Source organism: Patagioenas fasciata, chromosome 18, assembly GCF_037038585.1.
Source record: "Patagioenas fasciata isolate bPatFas1 chromosome 18, bPatFas1.hap1, whole genome shotgun sequence".
NCBI classification, from domain to species: domain Eukaryota; kingdom Metazoa; phylum Chordata; class Aves; order Columbiformes; family Columbidae; genus Patagioenas; species Patagioenas fasciata.
In genome coordinates, this window is record NC_092537.1 from 8,747,830 (window position 1) to 8,769,232 (window position 21,403).

A 21,403-nucleotide genomic window follows, 5' to 3' on the forward strand; every position below is an offset into this window, starting at 1 on the left:
TGCCCCCCCTGCCATGAGCAGGGACATCTTCACCAGCTCAGGTTGCTCAGAGCCCCGTCCAGCCTGGCCTGGGGTGTCTCCAGAGGTGGTTCATCCACCACCTCTCTGGCCAACTTGGGCCAGTGTTTTACCATAGGGCTGCAGATCTGGGTTCCCCCTGTCCAGTGTCCTCATGTCTGTGGCTGGTGCTGGACTCGCAGTGCTGCTGTGTCACTCAGCTCTCTCCTCCTGAACAGCATTTGTGCTCTGTCCAATTTGAGCGTTGTTCTGTTCTGAACACGGTTGATTTAGAACAGCGTGGCACAGAGAGACTTGGTGAAGGCTCTCAGGGAGCACGAGGGCTTGTTGAGGGCAAGCTGGTCAAAGCCAAGCGGGGGTTTGAGCTGTTGCCAGGGTGGGACGGACATGCTTGGCTCGTAGCATCGGGCACCAGGATGGATGCGGCTCTGCCGGTCGCATGGTTGTGTCCCCAGACCACCCGTGGTCCACACACTCCATGGAAAGACGTGTCCAGAGATCAATGAAAAAATTCAATAATAGGTCAAATAGTGGCTCTAATCTGTGTTTTCAGAAGTAGGAAAATTATTGTGTTTTTTCCTGGTTCTCATTGGTTGCTGTAGTTTTTACCCTGCAAACACTCCCTTAATTAAGTATCAAATAAGCATTAAGATGATATTCCACGTGGCTTAACAATCCTAAATGAAGACACATAACCCTACTGCTGAGCTATAAACCCTCAGTAAAAATGGCTTAAGAACCTACTGATCGGGTTTTAAGAGCTCTGTAACTGATACACATTTTATGGTATCGTTAGGCCTCAATAAATCTGTTTCTAATAATCGCTATTTACTGAGGTTTCACAACTATGCCAGAGGTACATATCTGTTACCTTGTGGTCCAGCCTCAATAAATGTGTTTTTAATAATCAATTGGTACTTCAATAATAAACAATAATTTCTTTATTAAATATGAATTTGAACATGTTCTGCATTTCAGCTGTACTGAAATCACCGTCTGTTTTACTTTTTTTTTTAGCTCTGAAGGAGCTTTTACTTGCCCAGCTATTGGTACTAGTGTGCCCCAATGATACTGTTCCTTATAGAGCATCACTGACTTTGCCTGATTTATAACTCATTACAATATCTCAGTGCTTTGTTTCTACCCTGGCTAAGCAGTCCATCAGTCGCTTCCAAGCGATCTTCCTAGGAGAAATGCTGCAGTCCCTCTTATGGATCATTAACTGGAAATGAACTTGGGACCTTCGGATGTGAACACACCGCCTGCTGCCATACAACCTGGCAGACCAACGCTGTTAGTCGACAGTACAAATAATCTTAGTATGGGACTCTAATATTTTACAGAAAAAGCAATAATTGAAGAAGAATGTTGATTCCTTGCAGTACCATTGAGAAAGCTTTATTATTTTTCAGGGCCTGTATTTCAACGCACACCATCAGAGCCAGGTGCTCCTGTGGCACGGATGCTCCCGACACTGCGGTGTGAGTGCGTGGGGACAGGGGGTGCAGAGGGTGTCCCCGTGCCTCGCCGGCCGTACCGCACTGCTTCCCATGCTGCTGTGCTCTGCGGGGATGGGGGCTGTCGGCTGTGAAGGCTGAGGAGGTTTGTCTCCTTCCCATGGGTGTTTAAAGCAAGTTTTCTTCCCAGGGCTGGTTCAGAGTTCCGCTGGGCGTGGTTGAGTGTGGTCACATATCCCTGGACTTCAAGAGGCCGATCCTGGACAGGAGGTGAGGAACACAACCAATATCCATGACTCACATCACTATCCAAATACCTAATTGGTTCATCTTGCATCATAAATCTAAAAATCATAGAATCATTTTGGTTGGAAGAGACCCTCAAGATCATAGAGTCCAACCATTAACTGGCACTAAGCCATGTCCCTGAGAACCTCATCCACACATCTTTTAAACAACACCGTCCCTAATTTGAGATCTTTACAGTCTTGTGTATCATCATGCTTGGACATATTCTTTGCTCCCAAGGCACAGCAACTGTTCGTCCCTGTACCTGGATGGGAGGGAGACAGGAGCTGCTCATCCAGCACCTTATAGGTCATGTCACTTGAGGAAGGCTTTGAATCCCAATCCCACCCCCACCTTCTCAAAAGTTGGGTTGGACCACACTCCTCTCCCCTAAATGGGACCTTCTGCAGGGTCTCCAGCCACCCAGGGTCATTAGTGGCTTTGAGGCAGGATAAGTAATTACCCCCTGCTTTGCCAGCCCACACAGCTCACCCTGCAGCGAGCGGAGGAGCGTGCTGCACCCCCACCAATGCCAATGAGAACCGTATGTGTGCGTCTGCGTTCCTCGCGTATGTCAAATGTCACATAAGATTAAGGCACATCAAGCTGTAACGGGTGCAGAGTTCGGTGCCTTTAATTAGTCCAGTCAAAGGCAGGAATTCCCTTCTGCTGGGTGAGTCTGCTCCCATGACAAGAAGATTAGCAACCTCAGCTTGTGATCTGCAAACGTGGAGTTTTCCATCCCGTTTTAAGTCATTTGCAATTTTCTGTTCCACAGGCTGGTGGTTTGGAGGGGCTGGTTTCATTCCGGGAGGGCAAGGGTCAAAGCAGTTTGGGGAATGGCAGGGAGCCCTCACCCCGGTGTGTGTTTGGCTAAGTCTGCTCCCTCCTGGACTGTCTCTGGTCTAGAGACCTTTGTGGCTGTCTGGACCTAGCAGAGAAGCTAGGAGAGCATCAGGACCTCTCTTGGGAGTGCTGGCACCAAGAGCGGTGTCTGGTGGACATCACACCAAGGAGCAGAAATCCTTGTATCCAGCAGCACATGCCAACCATGAGCTGCTTGAGAGGAGATGTGTCACCACCCTTCAGCTGTCTGCAGGAGGTGGTTCTGTTGGAACAGCCTGGTGTTGCCCTTTGTCCCTACTCCTGGTTGCTCCTGTTCAACCACCTCTCTGGCCTTGGGGTTATAAATACCTGTGGGCAGCATTAAGCTCCAGGGCCAAGGTGCCATAGACCCCCCGAGAGCTGCTCGGCACTCCTGGTGTCTGCTGCTGTTGCCTGACAGCCGGTACTGGCTGTGATGGATGCAGATATAGTCTCTAGTACCTGTGATGTGGTCTAACTGGTCTGAAATGGCCATTTCAAGGTATTATTGAAAATCTGCAACCTGCATGTCTTTCTAGTTTAGTTTTTCTTACGATGTTAAGATTTCTTATGCCATTATATGTCACCCCATTACTGTAGTTACTATCGAGAGAGGGGAAATATCTTAATTTCGTATTTTGTCTCCTTTTTCAGTCTTTTGGGTTTAAGCTAAGCTCTACGGGAGCCTGAGGTTTTTTGTTTCTTTGTCAGAGCTGTAGAAAGGCTTTTGTGTCTGACTGCTTGTCCGTTTTCTCAGCTGAGTACAACATTCCTCCCTTGACTCTTTGATATCCTGAGAGTTTCTCTTACCACAGCAAAACTACTAAACTTTTGACTTAAATGGATCTTTACTTTGGTAACTTAATGCTGCCCTCTCTGAAAAATGAGGCTTATGCTCGCAAGCAACTCTACAGTATCTCACGGGTCTACATGAGCAGGGCAAAGATCTGGTTAGCAAAGTGTATTCTTGTCATTTGTAAATAAGAATAAGCTAAATACTGTGGAAAAGTGTGAGAACTAGAGAAGTTTGGGTTATTGTTGGATTAACTGCAGCAATCTGAGATGTTAGGGTAGAATTCTCTGTTGGAGATAAATAATCATTTGACAGACCAGAAGTCATATAAGAATTTCTTAAATTTTTGGAGACCAGGATCAAGCTCAGCTGATACAAGCATCAATCACTGGGACCCATAAGATCTTTCTCAAAACCACCCAGGTGAGATAGACACAGGCTGCAGCTTTTGGTGAAGTGGCAGAAAGCAAAATGCCAGAGTCAGTTCTGTGTTTCTGGAGACCCTCGTTTTGGTTATTTTGGGGTAGTTCATCACCCAAACTCCACAATCTCAAGCTGGGGGTTCTCATGTGCCCCTAGGGCCCTGTAGCCACAGGGAATCTGGACACGGTTGCAATTTAAGGTCAGGCAGGATGAATCATTTCTGGAGGCTGGCAGGTTCCCAAGTCACCCCTATCCTGGATATTACCCCTCATAAATACCACTGTGCTGTGCTGGGTCCTTCGGTTGGAACAGTATTTTCCTAGCAAATGACTCCGTGGTGCACCTGGGATGCAGTGATTTATGAGACAGATTTGCATGAAGGATCTACGTGGCATATATAAGGGGAAGTCTGTTTCGCTGGGAGCTGGAAGGGGCTGTGCTGGCCACGGAGGAGGGCAAGACGGTGAAATCCTGCTCGAGCCGTCCGGCCGTCACCGATGGGCCCAGTGTTTAGTCAGGTGCAGCCCAGCTCGTGCGCATAACCCGTGTGTTATCTTACCTTAAATAAAACTTTATGGGGACGTGTCAGAAAGAAAGGCCTGGGCTCAGACACCATGAAGGGGAAGTTTATTTAAGTAATTACCAATGAGGCAGTGGATGCTTCCTGAGAATTAATGACTGGTCAACTTGATGGCAGTTGCACGAGCCTTGGGAAACGTCCCGAGGTGATGGGCTGGTGGTGCATAGGGAAGTGCAAATGTATGTCGGGGTGTGATGGGTGGTTGACACTTGTTTTGGTGACTCTCGGGAGAGCAGCTTGGCAGATCAGAGCAGAGATTCTTGTACAGCCTTGGGGGAATTCCTTGACTCATTTAATTGCAGTGACTTTGAGCTGACTTCCCGAAAGGTCTTTGGAAAGCTCAGCTTTAATATCCTCTGCCCTGGTCAGAGGGAGGCAGCTTTGGTTCTCCCTTGAACTCCAGAGGACCCGCACGGGTTTACTCAAGTAGAGGATTTGGCTTAGTTGTTCTGAGACTGATCTTGTTTGGTTTCCAAAGCTCGTTGCTGCTTCTCTTGTGTTCACCTAGACGTTGCTTGGGTTCGCTCATTTTCCTTTTTCAACCCTGTATGAAAAAACACTGAGCTTTCTAGAGCTGTAATTGCCGTCATTAATAATAATACCTTTAAATTATTCTATTCAGTCTTTCTAAAATGTTTTCCTGACTGTCTTCTTAGCTAATTGCTTTCCTTCAGCATCCTTGAGGAAACTTGTGTTTCTTAGGAGTTATGCCAAGGAAGGACAGGGGAGTTGGCCTTTACCACCCGATGGAGAAGACAGGCAATTTTGATGGGCCTTCTTGTGCTCAGAATGGGGAGATAAAGGTTACCAACCAAGTCAGGAAATATTTAGCCTGAGATAGGAGATTGGAGCCAGCTCCTGCAGAGGGAGTTGTAGATCAGCCCCTATCTCATGTTTGCTTATAGAGAAAGGGGCCAAGTGGAGCAGAAAGTAGTGGAGGATTCCCCACGGAATTGCAATTTGCTGTTCTTCTGTTGTGCAGGAGGATCTTGGGCCCAAATTGACAAGGCTGGGGCATGTGAGAAGGAAGAGAGCTGTTTTGGTTTTAGGGTGGGTGACCCTGCAGATGTGGGTGGAAGAACACTGGTGGGTGCAGGACCAGGGAGTGGGAGCATGGGACCGATGAGGGGTGCTCTTGGCTTCATTCTTAGCTGAGATGGAGCAGGAGAGTTTGGAGAAGTCCTTTCCTGTAGCCCCTGGAGCTGCATGAACCCCCATTCATCTCTCCACACATGCAAAGGCTGTTGCAGCTGCTTGTCCAGTGGCTTTTTGACCCCAGATGTAAACTGTGCATAGGAACCCCTGGCTCCTGTGTCCCTCTAATCTGTCCCAGGCACAGGAAATGGCAAATTGTTCTGAGCTTCTTAGACCATCAAAAAGGCATGTGCGGTTCCTCCCCTCTCCCACGCTGCTGGAGGTGAAGTGGCCTGCCACCAGCTGGGTTAGTGACGGTGACATCAAGAAGTGGCTGATGTGGGGTGTCAAAAGCCATGAACTTGGTTGGAGGGTTGCACTGGGTTTAAGGCCTGTCTTAGCCTCTTCTCCATGGCAGTATTGCTCAAGGACACCAGCACTATTCAGAAGTCAACTCCAGAGCAGTTTGTCAAAATCCCTGGTTTCTAGAAAGTCCAGGGTGCCAGACCTGAACACCTAAGGGGAGATGACACACAGAGGGGCAGATGGGACACATTCCAGCCAGGCTGAGCTGGGAGAGGTTTGCTGGTGGAGCCCAGCTTACGTTTCACTAGCAAGTGATTGAAACCAAGGCGCTTCTGTGGTCATTTTCTGATTAATTGCAGTGAAATTTCTAACTAACTCTAAACCCAGGCTTTTCTTTCACCTAGACCCTTTCTTCCCATTCTGCTGCTCTCCTTGGTTTCACCCAGCCAGCAGCTTGCAGGATGCTGGGCGTTGGAGCTGAGGAATTGTTAGCGATCAGGGTGCCCTAAATGCCAACAGCAGATGCAATAAAGGACTTTTCCTTTCCACTTGAAATGCCTGTTGCATTTGCCAGCCAGCCAACATTGTAAATTCATTCTGACTATTTAAAAGGACCTTTTAAAGCTCTTGAATGGTTTCTGGCTCATTCTGTAGCAATAAAACCATAGTGCCTGAGAACCAGACATTCAGGACCTTACTGAGTAACTAAATACAAGATACTTGAAAGCATTGTCAAGTGCTTAGAAACAAGATAATTATAATGGACCTTACACTGCTGTTTGCATGATCATAATCACTGTCCTGGGCTCTTTCTAGTGACATTTGGGGTTACTATGAAACAAAGAAATAGGGTAGGGAGTTGCAAAATGAGAATCCCACCTGCTGAGGGGTGGTGGAACAATTGTGTGAAAAAAACAGGCAACAAAGGCAAGTGAGGTGGTGAATTTTCCTTCTCATCATGCTGCACAGATCTAGGAGATCAAACATTGCTTGTCTTCTTTTGTAAGGATGGATTTCACCTTGTCCCTTCAGAAGGAAGCAGCACAGAATGACCCATTTTCTCTCCTGCTGTGGTTAGGGTGGAACCAGGACTTACCTCCTGCTCTTCCTGCAACAAGTATCCAGGTCTGAGGGTGTAGAACCCCTCTTAGGGGAATGCATCTTTTTGGACAGGGAAATACCATATCTGTGCTCTGCTAACATTGTTCTCTCTAGACATCTACTCTTCTTTGGGTTGGAGATGGGATAATGAGGTGGACCTTTGTTGTGACAGTTTGGTCATCCTGATCTTAGGTTGAGTGGAAATGGTGGATGTTGGCTGTCATCCTGGAACAGGATGAGATACTGAGCACTCATGTTATTTTGACTGGAAGCTGTGGCTGCCCAGCACAGTTGGAGCATCAGAGTAACTGCAGGTCCCGTGAAATCCACAGGCTCAGTCCAGTGCTGCATGGAACCAGCACCCTATGCACAGGATGGGTGATCAGCCCAGGCTACCCCAATACTTCTTGATGCTTGTTTTCCTACCTTACACCTGGCCTCCACATCTCCCTTGCACACAGGAACCCATGGCAGTTCGGGCTGCCTTGATCTTGGCTTTCTTGACCTGGGAATGATGTTTATTCCCTGAGGAGTCCAACCATGAGGCCCTGAAGAAAGCAGAGCTCAGCAACTTTCGTTAGAGACTGCAAGACTCAATTTAGGCTTCCAGTCCACAGCACGGTTCTGCCTTTCCCTGGCACCCATTGTCATGGGAGCCCTGGGGACAGGCTGGTGGTCACAGAGGTTGTCAAAATGCCTTAGTGGAAGGTGATTTTCCTCCAAGTGACTGAGCACACAGTGTGCATGCATGCCACGGTACCCAGATCGCCAGATGGCTCCCTGGCATCTGATCAGGGCTTTTCCATCCAGCAGGGAAGAATGTAGTTGAGAAGGCTGATAAATGGTCTGTGAAGATTTGTCTGGTACCATTTTGGTCTTCTGGGAATGAGGACCTCATTGCAGATCAAATGTCTGATCTTTCGCTGGCATAAATCAGTGTAACTCTACCAAAGTTAATGGAGTTGTGCAGATTTACACCAGCTGAATTCATACCATCAAAATCATTCATTTGCTCTGTCCCTTCTCCATTTTTCCCCTCTCCTTGGATTAGAAACAAAGTCTGTAAAGCTAATATGGTCCCTGCAGCAGCATAACTTCCACAGTGTTTGCTTGAAGAGGTTAAAAGCCCTATAAACTGCTTTACATTCTCTAATAATAGAATGCAGATGCAAAGGGGAAGGATTTGATGGTCAATTAATGCCGAAACTATCCAGTGCTTTGCATAGATCCTACTCCCTGACTTTGAAATACAATGCCCAATTAAAACCTTACCCAGAACTCTACCAAGATTAAACAAGTAATAATAATATGCAGCACTCTAGGTAGCATACTGCAATTTTCTGGGTGCCGCTGAGCTGTTCCTCATAAACCCTTGGATGAGATTTGTCTGGGTATTTCCAATTGCAACTGCTCCTGGAGAAAAGTGAAGTAGCATTTAGCTGGCAAGGGGGTTGTTTTACGGAGGAAAAGGCGTGGGGGTGGGTATGGGAAGTGTTGCCAATCCCTTGTGCATTCTTCTGAAAGGAAAAGCAAATGGTAGTTACTGTGAACGTTCTGCCCTTCAGCTGGTTGTCCTGCCGTGCCGGCCAGCCCGTGCCCGCAGGGTGGCTCTGGGAATGGGCTGACACGGCTTCAGCAGATTCCAGTAACTTATTTTGCAGTTGAGTATCGCATCTCTTGCTCCTGCTCTTAGGGGCAGACGGTATTGATGAGCTGTCAGGACGTCTCTGCGTGGATGGTGGCTCCAAAGGAGCTGTGAGGTTTGTGAGCAGACCTCATTTGACGGAGTGATGGAGGTTGTTGGGGCTGCAGGAGTGTGGGTGGGATCTGGATTTAATAGTCCAGAAGGTGGAATGAAAGCCCTTCTCTTTCAGTAGTCCACACCACAACTAGGAGCTGCAGGGGGACAAGGCAGTTTGGGCATGAGGAGCACCAGCAATAATTAATCAGGGTAACAGCCAACCCCATCTTGACTCTAGAGCTTACTCACTGGCTAAGGATGCCAATGTGGAAATATATCACCTTATGTTAAGGGCTCTAATAATTTACTTGCCGTACAGAGCAACAGGAAGGTGAAAAAGCAGAGCTCTGCATCTGAGGTACCTGGAGACATTTTATCCAGCATTGAGCCAGCGAGACCTTCCCCGGGGCTGCCAGGTTGTCTGATCTGAGCCCACTCTTGGGTCAGCTCTTGCTGGCTGATGGATCTCCTCCGTATTAATCAGACAGAAGGGACAGGAATCACGTCCCTGACCTTAACCTACAATTACTTGAGTAGCTCATACCACCATTTGTTCAGCTGTCTGCGTGGTCGGTGCTCTATCTCTTCAAGGAAAATTAACACATTTAATAGTAGAGATCCAATGAAGGCCACTTCCTTTCTCATCAGGGTCTCCTTCAATCTGCGCAGAGCAAACTGGCAACTGAGCAAAGACAGTGGCTTGGGCAGGAACATGTGGTGGTGGCTTCCCCGAAACAGGAGGCATGGCAAGTCCATCTGTGAGGCATCAAAACCCTGACGGCAGCCCAGCATCTCTTGTTATTCTGTCTCTGCTTCTCTTTTTCTCCTTTTCATGGTTTGTAAGGAGGACTGGAATGTACAAAGTTTTCTTTAAAAAGTCTCCAAAACAACTAATAGAGAGAATCAATGTATCACAGATGGCCTAGATGTTTTGGGGATGGGGAGTCCTCCTGGTGGGTCTTCAAGACCAGTTTAGATTGAAAGTTCCGTTGTGTTTCTATCTGAGCTCATACACTTTCTCCTGCCCCTGGTTTCAGTCCCAGCTGAGTAAAATCTCAGCACAGATTGCCAAGGTCAAGGGGATTTGCCCAAGTTTGGGAAACTAGAACTAAATGAAGGGAGCATGATATGAAAGCATAATGGGGCAGATTTCTTTATTGCAGGAAGGCCTCTCGGCACCATTCTGACAGCGTAAAGGGTCATTTACATCTATTTTAAGCAATGTAAAAGCTTGATCCTCGTTTACACATGTTGAAAAGAAAATGTAATATGTATAAAGACTAAGCCCCATCCTACTGCCAAAGTGACGGAAAGAGACTTTAGTGTAAATAACATTCAGGCCTGTTTTCAGTTTCAGCACCACAAACATGCTGGTGCAGATGCGGGAAAGATGACAAATGTATTTATTTTGTCCCGACAGGGTGTTCCTTCAGTTTTCTGCCTGCAGAAGGAAGTGAATACACACGTTTTGGCTCTGCCATCCACAAGAGCCACTGGAAGTGTCGCTGCCCCCCTCTCAGGTGGGGACCGAGGACGCCGTCCCAAAGGCCACCACACAGAGGATGCTCTTGTTGGGCAGAACCTGGGGAACTGGCACCTTTGTGGCGAGGGTTGAGTTCTCTGTTTCCAGCTGCTAAGCTGCGCCTAAAGACTCTGCAGCAACTTTAAACTGAGCAGAAACCAAGGATGCACAAGCTGACAAACTCTGTTTGTGTCAACGAAAGCAAAGCAGCTCTGCCGGCTGCCGGAAATGGGCTCCAGACCTTCTCCTGGGGTGGAGGAGACACGGAGTAACTGCTCAAAGATGTGAGTAGTTTCCTAAACAGGATGATGATGATGACAATTACAGGCTGATAGGGGCTCAGTATTTACATCTCCTTAACTAGTCAGACTTTCAACCCAATCAAAGTCTGGGAGAGCATTGCTCTTCCCTGAAAACATTGAAGGAGGCTGTGATTTATCATGGGGCACAGGGGCAAGTGGCTGATACTCCACAGAGGTTCCATAATACAGACCATCTGCATGCAGATTGCGGTGCAGCCTCTCCCCGTCCTTTCTTCTCTCCACGTAGGACAAGGGGCAGCCGAGATCTGAAGGGAGGTGCAATTTTAAGCAGGGCTGACGTGCCTCTGTGCCAGCGTGGGACGGATTAGAATTAGTTTCTGCTAATTTGCTCCACATGGAGCTTTCAGTTTGAATTCTGTCTCCTGAATTAACTGGCAGACCACCCTCTCGGTATCCTGACTGCTGTATTTCCCGTTGTGATGGAAGAATTTCTCATCCATCCCACTTTCCCTGTGGTTCAGGCAGTGTCTGCTCGCTGCTTGGAGGAAGGGGTGTCTGTCACTGTGTGTGTTCAGGCTCCTGAGGTCCCTGCGCTGATCCAAACCTGAGCAGTCATTTCAGAAAACAGCCAGCCTGGAAGTTTGGAAGCAGGAAGGATGCACAGACCAGTGATTATTACCTCCTGATTTTCTTGTTTGTTTGTTTCCTGTCTGAATCCCAGATTGTCCCTGTTCAGGAGCTCGTTCTTAGTAGTCTCGCTGCTCTTTTAGCAGAGAAGCCAAAATAAGCCTTGTCAGAAAAGATCCAGGGGCTCTGACTTGTTGCAAATACTCAGGAAACCAGTGCTTTTTGCAGAGTAACATAAAGAAAAGCACAGAAGGTCCTTCTGCGAATGAAGCCCACATCTTCTCCAGTGGGGCCAGGCCCACAGGGCTGAAAAAGCGAAAGGCTGCAGTTTAGGCTTTGTTAATTTGGCTGGGGTTGATGCATTTGCACTGTAGAAATACCAGAGCATTGTAGTGAGACACGGAGAATATGATACCTGCTCATCTGGTTTGCTTTTTTGCTCTTTCTCAGGATGTATTGACATCCTGTGTGCCTTTGCATGGGTTGTTTCAGTCTCTCTACCCTGAAAAACTATATTCTTGTAATAATGATCCCTTTCTTATGTCTACAATGGCTTTGGTAATTCTTGGGTATGTAATTTCTCAGCGAATGTCTGGATATTTCCAGTAGCTTCTGAGTCATTAAGAAGCTGTTTACTTGGAAGCCATAGTTATTCCTGATAACTTATCCTGAGATCTTGTAGCACTTCTACCCTATTTCCCCAAAAATAAGACGTAACATGAAAATAAGCCCTAGCATGATTTTTGGGGATGCTCAAAATATAAGCCCTACTCCAAAAACAAGCCCTAGTTACAGCTCATTAAAAAGTCAATTTAAATAGTGTCCAGGCAGCTATACCTGTAAAAAAGGCATCTTTTGGAGCAAAAATTAATGTAAGACGCTGTCTTATTTTTGGGGAAACAGGGTAGGAGCCCTCTGGATGTTCAGGTGCCCCATACAAACCTCAGGTGTCAGAACTCTTGAACCAAAGACTTGCTGCCCATAATAAAGGGCAGAAAGCAGCAGAATGTTGACCAGCGATGGCTTCTCTGAGTGCAGGCAGTTGGGTTCGTGGTGGTGGTGTGAACCCAAAGTATTGATACTGAGGGCTGAATTTTGCCCTGAGCCACCCTGCCATGTGTAAACCTGGAGCGCCTTCACTTGGTGTGAATGAATAAACTCAAATGAATAAATATAAGATGCTTTTACGGTATTTTCACATCTGCCTGAGAAACAGTAACGTGTCTTTCTGTTTGAAGTTCCAGAGGGCTCAATATTTCATCCTTGCTTTTTAAGATTTTTGTTCCGTTTTGATGCCAGCCTCGGTGTAAGAGCTAACTTCGTGCTCCTCAATTCCAACCATAATGAATGATGTTTTGTGTGTTAACTGTGGTGATGTGTTTGCAGGCAGAGGCTGGGGAAAGGAGGAGGAACAGGGTTTCTCTGTTTGGGTGTTCCGAGCCGGTGTGTTGCAGAGTCCTTCCTGGTTATGGTCTATGTGAAATCTTAGCCGTGCATCTGCAGGGGTTTTATAAAAACTACCCCAAAATTTATTATATCTTTTCAGCCAAGAAAGGCTGGTTAGCACCAAGAAATGGTTCTAACTCTAAAGGTTTCATTTTGTCATTTCCAAGCTGGTTATTTCAAAACAGGTGTCTTAGAAATTTATCCCCATTTAATTTCTCAAAAGCGTTTTTCACAGCCCCCAAATGAAACTAGGCAATGTTGGTGTAATATTTTATTTGATATCTAAGCATCTTTAAAACTTGTTTTTACTTTGAGTGGGGTGAATTGATCTCTGTGCCCTTTTTTTTTTCAGGGCAACCTGAAGTGATTTACCAGAGAAGCAGAGACATCATTTATTCACCTGCTTCTGGGCTTTACCTGTTTCCCAGGGCCCAACAGTGAGTCAATCTGCCCTTCAGTGCTTTTACCTCTGTTTGCCCTTCCCATTGATTTTTATTACATACTCTTGAAGTCAGCAGAATAGACTTTCTCAGTGAGGGAGTATCTGAGCTTGGGTGTTTATTGCTCTTCCGTGATGCCTGGCAGCAGGCATTCCTATATGAAGGGTCCAGCATGGAGGTATCTTGGCAGATGACAATTTCCCCTGTGGGTTTCTCTTTGTCCTGCCTGCTGAAAAATGTGATTAAAATACACCTCTTGTGTACTTTGTCCTGTATTGTATGCAAGAGATGGTAATGCTCGTTGGGAAGAGAAATAAAGAGAGCAGGATATCTGCAGAGCGCCCATCCATGTATCCATGGGTGTGTGCCCAAGGGCTCTGTGAGCCCAGTTGTGTTGGACAAAGGCCTGGAGAGCACCAAGTCTTGGCAACCCAGCTCTGGGGAGGGCTCTCGCTGGAAGTGCAGGAAGCTCAGCAAAAACGTTCTTCACCTGCATCATAGAGTCATAGCATCATTTGGGTTGGAAAAGACTTTTAAGATCATCAAGTCCAACTGTTAACCCAACACTAGCACTAAACCATGTCCCTGAGAACCTCTTCTACATGTATTTTAAACACCACCAGGGCTGTCCTGTTCTTCTCGGACTTGTAAGAAGCAGCTTTGGACCTGTGGCTGTGTTCCCGGCAGGAATGCTTGGCTGATGTGGTCCATTCCCTGTCTCTTGTCTGGACCTGGCCTTGTGGCATTGAGTTTACTTGCTGAACCTGGTGTCACCGAGCTGCAGGTGCTGCCAGGAGAAGCAGGGCTGCTTTGGGGCTGCGGGCTGCTCTGCAGAGTGGAATTGTGGCTGGACAATGATGGTATTTAAGTGACCTGAATCCTGTTCCTAGTACTGTCACAGTCTGTCTGCTTAAACTCACTCTACCTCCCTTCTCCATCTTTAATAGAACAGCATAATACTTCTTTTGTTTGTTTTTCAGAGCACAAACAGCTCGTGCAAGCTGGAAAGCCTTTACCAATAATTCCCAAACACAGAAATATGTGCCTGCAATGTGGCGCTTTTTAGAACAGCATCCACTTAGATGTTGGAGAATCCATCACAGCCTGGGGTGAGTAATTCCAATGGCTCATTACTCTTTCAATTACAAACTGGCACCTTCCTTGCAGTTTGAATTTGTCTAATTTTGGCTTCCAGCCACTGGATGTTGATACGGCTTTGTCTGTTAGATCAAAGAGAGTTCTGCTATGAGAGATCTCCTCTTTAGTAAGCACTCTTTATTGTTAATAAGGTACTTCTTCCTCTTCTTTTTGATAACCTTAATTATTAAGCACCTTAAGTGTCTTGGTGTGAGCAGTTCCCCTCCATCCCACAGCCTTCAAACTGTAATTGAGGTTCCCTCCTGAATTCCTGCTCGGGTACCATTCAGTTGCCCAATAAGCACATCATGCTGTTTGAGATATCTGCATGGAAATGGCAGATCTGCCACATCTGTGGTGGCATTAGATGCAGGGATCTGCATTTTGGCACCTGAATCAAGCCCTCAGATTCCAGCAGAAGGTTGTAAGGTCCATCTCCCCTAACCTGAACCACCTACAGCTTTACAAGTAGACCAAACCTATCCCTTAGTCTCCTGAGTACATTTTGCACAGTCAAAGTGCTTGTGTGGTTTTCTGGAGATTAAGTCAACACTCACTAAGCTGCAGTTGCCCAGGCGGTGACTCTGGCATAACATGCCTGTTCTGCTGCCCATTGCAGCAGCTGTGGAGCCCCAGGTGTGGCTGTGAGGTCCTACTGGAGGACAGCTTGGCAAGATCACATCTCCAAAGCAGACTGCCTAGGCTACTGTCAGCTTTACTTCTGTGGGTTTGGGGAAAGATGCCATGTTTGTGATGTAGACCTGTGTCCTGCTTTCCCAGTTAAATCTGGCAGGAAGAGGTCGTTGATGCTGATGATTGTGGCCTCAGAGACAGTGTTGGATCATCTTCTGTTGTTTGGTCCTGGGTATCTTAGAAATTGCCCCAGTCTTTGTGTTGTGATGCAGATGTTGGCTGGAACTTTGAAGGAGAACCACCAGCCATGTTCTTCACCCTCATGTCTACCTGAGGAGAATCTGAAGAATACTGTAATTTGCTCATGGCTCTTCAGAATGTGTTGACTGGGGATGACCTCTTTTCTAATGATGATTTAGAGCTGTTTGACACTATCCTGGCTTTTCTTGGTGTAATTTGGGTTTATATACAGTGACTGATCATATGCCAGGAGTTTTATTATGGACACCAAATCTCTTTCAGTTGACAGCAGGGACCAAACAGCCATTGTTTAACCTCCCTACTTAGAACAACGTTGGATGACTCCAGGCGTACCAGAAGGGACCTACCACCCTCACTCTACTCCCAGTGAGTAACCAGCAAGCGCATGAGCTGCAGATTACCCTGTGACCTGTGCTCTGCAGGACCTTGTTTCAGGCCCAGATCTGCTGTTTAGTATGGGCTGCTGGCATGAGAGGTCTTTGGTGCAGTCTCTGTTGAGCTGGCCAAGGTGGGACTTCATACCAAGTCTTTGCCACCACACAACCATTCGAATGCTGTAGCTGAGCAGAGTAATTTGCTGTTTCACGAGACCATATTTTTCTCCATACCAAAGGTGTTTTTAATTGTTCCGACTGCAGAGAGATAGTTGGTGCTCTGAAGCCTGGGAATCCAAAGCTCCAGGAGATATCTCCCATGTGCACTGTTGATAAACTAGCCTGGCCTCACCACCTTAGCCCAAGGCTCAGAAAGATGTTTTGGAGTTACTCTGCTTGCAGACTCTCAGTTCATGAGCAGCCAAGCTCTGTGGAGCATATATAGTGAATGCACAACTAAATGAGATGTGAAGAATGTGATCATGGCAGGGTAACACACACCGATTCATTGCTCAGGTGAGAAGAAATCGTGGCAGAGCACTGAGAGAGCCTGAAAGAACAAACATGAGTGTGTATAGTCCATGGTGTGAAACCAACGCTATAAATAACAGGCTGATGGAAACCAGATCTGTTCAGCGTGTGCTTTCCATTTCTACTCCAAAGCAAGAAGCTTGTTTGCAGTGAAACTCTGGTACATGGCCATGCTTTGGCCTCCATTCCTTCCCGCAAGGCATGAACTGGTCCTCCTGAGACCTTTAAAAGGAGGTTCTGGGTGTGACCTGGAAAAGGAATGTGCAGATCTCGTGAAAGGTTTCCTATTGGCCACTACGTGTGAGGGTAGGCCAGCACCATTCATTTCATAACAGAAATTGTCTTTTTCACTTGTTCCTCCGTGCCCCCATTTTTACAAAAGAAAAGCGTTGGAATCCGAACTAGCTTGTCTGAGGGCAGAAGATGGCTGTAAAAATCAGTACTGCTGATCCCAACATCCAGGGTTCCATTATTAATATTTGATATTCTGGTCCCTTTAAGTAAAGTAGAGAGGGCAAGAATTGCCATATATAAATGTGCTGCATTCTACTTTGAGCTATCCAAGTAAATAAGTTTGTTTCTCTCTTATGTTGTATTCAGGCAGTGGAATTAAGCCTGAATAAGGCCAACATGAGTTGGAAGCAGTGGAGCCGATGGCTTCGGGGAGTGTGGGGAGAGCTGAATTTTGGCTACCAGTTTTCAGGGAGTTAAAGAGAAGGAAGCATATTCCCCAAGGCAAACAGCAGAGACCCATTCGGAATAAATCTGCTTGCTGGCTGCACTCCTCATTCTGGCAGTCAGCTCATTTGTGATTCAGGCCAAGTTTTGCACTATGGTCAGCTTTAACTAATAAAGATCTAGCATGGTACCTTGCTAATCTCGTTAGGTGGAAAGGTATGTTTTGGTAGCGGTTTCTGGGGGAGGACAAAAAGAGAAATATGTTTAGTAATTCCAGCTCGAGACATTTCTGTTAGATTTTTTAAAAGTGTATATATATGTTACATAGCATCCATATATATGTGTACATTTCTGCTGTTTCTACTTAAATCTCCCACTAAAAATAGTGGTACCAGAGGCCCCAGTTACCAGTCCACGGGGACAGCTGCATTCCAGGCTACAGTGACTTAGAAACTCCAATGCTGTTGTTACTGGTGGCTGGGTAAAAATCCACAGAGCTCTTGGGGTCCTTCTGATACTTGCTTGGAGTTAGATATACTGATCCCTCTCACCATCAAAGTCCCAAAAAATCTGTGATGTTCAAGCTGCTGATTCAATGCCTTGTCCAGTGCCTTATTGCTGGGTTTCTTTTCAGTGACGCCAATGGATTTGTGTTTTTTTCACCCTCTGAACTAGACTATAAAAATACCAGGAATTGGGCCAGTATTGATAAATGGCAGTTCCTTCACTTGGAATGTGAGGCATCACCCCACCTCATTGAGCCAGGTTCCTTGCAGGAGGGGAAAAGGGGAAAATGCGGTTCTCCTTTTTTGTTCCCAGCCTGTTGTGGCTCGGTGCTGGTTTGTGTTAGATTTGAAATGCTCTATGGATCAATTGGTTTTAGACACCGCTCCATGAGATGTATCAGCAGGCTTTGCTCTGTCTTCTTTCCCAGTGCCCTCCGTGGTGGTATCTGTCAGGGCTTTCAGAACTGGTCCTGCACGGAACACGTCATCCCCGCCCTCCACATTTAGATGCTGGAACTAATGCAAAGAGGGAAACATATTGACGTCGTGGGATGCACTTGATTAATCAATTGGTCAAGGTGGTAGCGCGGAGCCTTTGTTGCCCTTTAAAAGGTTGTTCCTTCCCCTTCCTTGTGTCACAACAAAGACGTTGTTGTGTTTTGCTGAATCCTTCCTTCCTTGGGGCCAGTCATTTATCAAAGGAGATTTCCATCTTGGACTAATAATTCATCTCTTATTGCAGCCCTCGCTGCTCCGAGGGCCCATTTGTTTCCTCTTATCACAGTCTAATTATTTGGTGAAGGAAAATTTCTGACTATCTTGGGGACGGTGGCAGAGAGTTCAAGAGAACCTGGTTCCCAGGTGGGGACGTGCTTGTGAGCGTGGGAGAGGGGCGGCCGGGGGTCGGACCCCGTCCGTGGGACAGCTCCTGCGGAAGGGAGGACGGTGCGGGAATCCAGTGGGTTCAACATGAAACGCCGTGTCTTTTTCTTTGACTTAACTTTCCTTTTGTGCCTTTTTCACAACCAAATGCTCCCACATGCATCTCACCCACTCATCTCCCACCACCCACTCACTCACTTTCTCACACACAGACACGCTCACACACACTAAGAAGAAAGCCTATAAATGAAGACTTTTGGTCCCTTTTTTTTTCTTCCCTGGAAAACTGGGGACAAAAAGGGAGTAAGAATTTGTATTCCTACATGCTTGGCCAATGCTGGGATTATGGAAGGGAGGATGGGTGGATGGATGAACAGATAGTAATCACAGCAGCATAATTAATAATAATGACAGAACAGCACCCTGCTCCTATTAATAGTGCATGCACAGCTTTAATCAGCTCTATCCACCATCCGATGGGAGACTTTAACTGAATCAATTGCTAGTTCCTATCAGAAAGATTGTTCTGAACAGATTGACAGAGGGATCCCCTTGGTTATTTATTTCGAAAAAGGAGAAATTATTGTTTTATTATTAATTTCTGCATCTTTTTCTGACCCAGGCTGATTTCTTTGTTTCATTCAGTGGCCCTGGTGCAGCTCTGCGGCTGTGGGATGTGTCAGGGGGTTCCCCAGTTCCCCCTCCCCTGCCTGAGCATCTTCTGCTCCTCGATCTGCTGCCTCTTGCTCTGCAGTGGCCCTGGGCCACCAAGCCAGGGAGACAACTATGAATAAGGGCAGCAGGGCTGTCTGCGACCACTGCCACCTTCTTACCACCCTCATTGCTTTAGAAGCATTTTGGAATCACCTGGAGCATGGGAGATGCTCTGTAAAATCAAACCCCATCTCAGTTTGTCTTGCAGCCATTCCCCCACTCTGAAAGCAGCAATAAATTCAGTAACATCCAGTTGTACCACTTCAGAAATTGTCTTTAAACAGAACTTCTGAAATCTCATTGGTTTATTAAGCATATCATATGTATGAATTGTCAATTGATGTATCGCATGCAAAAGATACAGCAAATACAATAATAAACTTTACCAGCGTTTCATTTTGAAGCCCCATTTACCTGAACCGAGCTGCTTCCAATAAATATTTCACAACATCTTTCTCCTCCACAAGTGCGCTTACAACTTATGAAGCAAACACGAATGTTTTACTTCTGACAAAATGAGCATCTTTCATGCACCAGCCTCTATTTAGCACATAGTTTTGTGGCTAAATGACTTTCTGATTATCATGTCCCAGGATATTACTTCAACTGAAGTGATATGAAATGTCATTAAAAAGTAATGTTCCTTTGCTTTGACAACCATATTAGTAAACATTGGAGGCTCTGCAGGTTATATGTCAGGCGGGCCGACACTAATGGGTTTATTAACATATACAGTAGCACTTTGTCAAACCTCCTTGTTAATCTAAATTTGCAGGTGACAAAAAGAGAGGGAGGGGGGAGCAGGAAGATGATATTTAAATACTGTTTATGTTGGGCCACAAGTGGAAGAAGCCAGGAAACCCTGAGCAAGGTTGATTCTCTCCCAGGTGGAGGGAGATGTTCCCTGAGGTGGTGGGGAACAGAGACACCCATCCTGGAGAAGAACAAGAGTGATGGAGAGGAAAGGGCACAAGTGGATTTGTTTCAGGGTTGTGGGTAAAGAACTGCATCCCCATCCCAGACAGGGTTTTCCCAGCAGCAAGGTGGGAGCGTTACGGACCCCACCGGGCGGCATCTGAGGTTTTAAGTTGTAGAAAACCTTCCTCTCTCTCTTCAAATATCCTGGATTAGAGAACCATAGCGGTTTAAGATCGTCTCTTGAGGTAGTTGAGAAGAAGGGAAGTTGGATACTGAAACGTGGGTGTGTGGCCAGACTTCAGTCCCCAGGGACACGTAGAGCCTGGAGGGACCCGCTGCCACCTCTGAGCCCCCCAACACATGCTGAGTCTTGGCAATTGGGATCCATCATGTATTTTTTCCCTGCAGAGTGGGATGTATATGTGGCAGCGTTGTCAGGCATGTTTGTAAGGATGCTCTGAAGCAGTAATTCCCCTTCCCCATCTGAAAAAATAACCAGGCTTGTTAAGGCTGCTCAAAGGGACTGTTGACCATGGTCCCAGAGCTGTGTTCATCTTTTGGTTCTGCTTTTGGAAGGGATAACAGCTGAATCAGGTGTTTCCTCACACTAGCTCAGAGCTCGCTACGGGGTACGTGAAGTCAATGATTTGCCGTGGTTTTTATTTTGGGAGCTGGGAAGTGTAAGTACAGTGGGACCTATTCTTGTCCGAATGATGAAGCCTCTGCCAGCCCGGAGCTCTTCATCTTGGCAAACAGATGGTGCGTGGAGGAAAAGCGATGCTATTCACTGTGCTGAAAGGCCTTTTCTTTCTGGAGCAGCGCCTTAAAGCTACAATGGTTTGGTTTATCAGACTGAGCATTGCTGTGCATTCAGGCGCCTTTCGGGGAGTGACACAAAGTGGGGCAAAGTCGCAACTGCAGCTGCAGATGGGTTGTGCATCGAGGGGCTGCGAGGGACCTGTCCTCCAGTGGTGTAAACTGTCCTCATGTGGATAGAGTCGTAGAATCATTTTTGTTGGAAGAGCCCGTCAGGATTACCCAGTCCAACCATAACCCAACCCTGGCACTGCCCCATGTCCCTGAACACCTCATCTCTGCGTCTGTTCAACCCCTCCAGGGATGGTGACTCCAGCACTGCCCTGGGCAGCCTGTTCCAATGCCCCACAGCCCTTTGGGGAAGAAATTGTTCCTAATATTCAATTTGTATATGCAGAGAGCTTGGCTGTGGGGCAGAGCAGCGGGGCTTGGGGATCCTTTGGGACGTGCTCAGGAACGTCATTTCTCGGTCCAAGAGGGAACCTCCATTGCTGGAGCCACTCGAAGCCTGGAGCTCTGCAAGATGCACGTTCCTGGTGAGCAGATGCACCAGCCACAGTTGCTATCTTTCACCAACTCTCATCATTTTGTGGATGGAAGGCTGAGGTTGAATTGCCAAGCTGAGACCGCAGCACGAGCGCCCTTTGCAGACAGGCACAGGGCTGCTAATGTTCGTGCAACCACATACAGCAGCTCCCACCCAGACTGCCAAACCCCCCCTTATTCCTTTCCCTGCCCAGCAGCAGCACTTCTGGCTCTACAATCACTGTCTTCACCCTTCGAGACAGTTCAGCAGCAGCCTCTGCTGCTGGGAATAGCACAGAGAAATTTGGGAGTGGAGTGGGGAATATCGCCCCAGAGAGCATCTCGTCCCCTGCTCCTCTTCCTCCAGCCTGCAAGCTCCCCCTGTGCTCATCTTTCCTCCTCTTAGGACTCCAAAAATAGGCTGG

At 46.9% G+C, this 21,403-nt stretch overlaps 1 long non-coding RNA gene across 3 annotated transcripts in view; it reads left to right on the forward strand.

The window, feature by feature from the left end:
* Positions 1 to 21,403, forward strand: part of LOC136109453 (uncharacterized) — a 90,703-nt gene that overhangs the window by 55,343 nt on the left and 13,957 nt on the right. For all 3 annotated transcript variants that reach the window (XR_010652503.2, XR_011741811.1, XR_011741812.1), the window contains 4 exons: positions 10,126 to 10,511; positions 12,916 to 13,000; positions 13,984 to 14,112; positions 15,296 to 15,400. This is a non-coding gene — a long non-coding RNA (uncharacterized lncRNA). The remainder of the gene's footprint in view (positions 1 to 10,125; positions 10,512 to 12,915; positions 13,001 to 13,983; positions 14,113 to 15,295; positions 15,401 to 21,403) is intronic.